Here is a 2,500-nt window from a genome sequence, read left to right as displayed (position 1 = left end):
CCACTTTCTTTTGAGGAGTCACTATAATCGATCTTAATAACTGTACCTTATGATTTATGATACGGCTTAGATCACTGATTAAAAGGGTAACCATGCTCCCCTGAGGAATTTAGTTCTCACCTAGATTTTGTACTAATTCATAGTAATACTTCACGTGTGGGGTTACATAAAAAATTGAGTACTATTAATAATAATCAACAATAAAAATATTAATAATTAAAATGGAAGAGGAATACAAAGTCATATTAGTGCGGCATGGTATGTAATAAAAACGGCTCCCATAGGATTTTTGTGCATTTTTTTTTCAGTTTTAGCTTAAGTAGGGACCAGACTGTCAGAAAATGATGAGATTCAATTTTTCAGACCCCCCACATGATATCTGGGGGGCCAGAATTGTCAGTGCACCAATTTCGGTAGTTTATCGACCAATTTCCATAATCTTAGAGTGATTTTGTAGGTTTTCCAGTGTGCTGAGTTGATTTATTACACTAAGAAAGCCTCCAGCAGTGTCATTTTTAACCTTTGGTTTAGCAGGTGGGATGTCTCTCCACATTAGGACCAACTGGACTAATCCTGCCCTTTCGAAGTGATACATTCCTCACCAGATCCTTGCTCTCTTTTAAACTTCTATTTTACAATATCCAGTGCATCCAGGACAAATAACCTCTTTTTTGCAGTTACAGACCATTCCGAAGGCATCTCTTACTCCTCTTTCGCAGGCTTAATGTATGGTAACCATTCTCTTAGTATCCACAGTAATTCCTCCCTGTTATCAGCGCTCGTGTCAGATGATGCAAAGCAAGACATCCTGAATTTCCCAGAAAAGGGACAGAAGTGCTTTGAGGAGTTCGTTTCTTAGCGCTGATAGCTTTTCCAACTGGATGGAGAAAACGAAAGTGCGTGTTGGAGACAAGGTCGTAAAGTTGCTTGAAGAGCGTGAATTGCTGGGAAGATTTCTTATCGCCCAAAGCAGCCGACCAAGTTTAGTACCAAAACTTGAGGAGACAATTGGTGAATATGAGATGTCAACGGTACCGCGTTCCCTTTGCGCAGTTGGGTCTCTGTACATCCCAACAGACAAAGCCAGTCTGAAGCATGCAGTTGAAGATGCCACAGCAGAGCCGACTGAAGTTGCCTCACAGCCAGACCAGGTGCAAAAGGAAGTTTCTTCAGTCAGTGTTCTGATAGTTGATGCCATGGGTGTGCTTCAGAGTATGCAAAAAACACCAACCATGTTGTCAGATCTTCAGGATGCATTCAACAAACGCATTGAAAAGATGATGGCTGGCTATGATGAGGGTCGAGTTGTGTTTAATAGATACATGGACCAGTCGTTGAAGAATAAAACTCGGCAGAAGAGAGCAACTACATCTGTATAATATGAAATCCATCCAGAAATGAATCTCACCATGTCTATCAAGGAACTTCTATTTGAATCATCAACCAAGAAGAAGCTGGCATGAATGTTAGGCCAAGGACCGCTTGAATACTTTTCAAGGGACAGTTCTTTCCTGTTGGTCGTTGTGTATAATAACGTCATCGAGGGACATGATTTTGAGGAGGAACACGCACATGAAGAGGCTGACACCTTGATTCCTCATCAGGTCCTTGCTTCTGTGTTCAAATGGTGCCATGCAAAAACTGTGTGTTTGGTCTTTGGATACTGATGTACTCCTGCTGCTTGTTGATCTAGTATCTCATGGACGCATTTCCGTTCCCACTTGTCTGAAGTTTCCAAAAGGTAAAGGCACGAGGGCACGAGAAATAGATATATTCGAGAAAGTTGAAGTCATTGGACATCATAAATGCCAAGGCCTTCTTGGACTGCACAACTTCTCTGGTGCTGACTGGGGAGGCAAATTTGTTGAAACCACCAAAAAGACGTGGATCGATGGCATTTGGAGAACGTTGCATTCCTGCAGAGCTCGTCAGTGGTGAGCTTCATGCACAGGTGAAGGCATTGGAATAATCTGTGTGCCGTGTTTATAATCCAAAAGGTTCAACAACCTTGCCATCATTAAGATAGAAACTATTTCCATCAAAGAACTTGGAGGGAGAGATGCTATCTCCAACTCGCGCCACATTGTTACCGCATATTCTCCGTGCCAACTACATTGCAATGAGGGATAAATCGTACCAGATTGAATTGAAGGAATTGATGCAAATGGATGGAATTTAGAGAAAGGACTGCATGTTCCAGTTAGGGGGCAGTAATTGAGCTCATCAAATGTGGCTGCAAGACAGGTTACAAGGGGCGATGTATTGCTCAAAATGGATTTACCTTGCACTCCTCTGTACAAATGTTATGGTGGAGACTGTGCAAACAAATAAGGAGACATTCGAATAGTGACTCTGATGATTAGATTGTCCTGATCTTTAGTGGACAACAGATTTGAATACGGAGTTGCACTCAATTAGAGACTGATTATAGATGTGGGTGCAGGCAATACACATGCCATTAAAAAAATCTACAAGTGGGATTTTGAACTGTACTAACTGA

This window comes from Penaeus monodon, chromosome 43 (assembly GCF_015228065.2).
Source record: "Penaeus monodon isolate SGIC_2016 chromosome 43, NSTDA_Pmon_1, whole genome shotgun sequence".
Lineage (NCBI taxonomy): Eukaryota > Metazoa > Arthropoda > Malacostraca > Decapoda > Penaeidae > Penaeus > Penaeus monodon.
The sequence above is the reverse complement of the archived record's forward strand: the minus strand, read 5'-3'. Positions refer to the sequence as shown.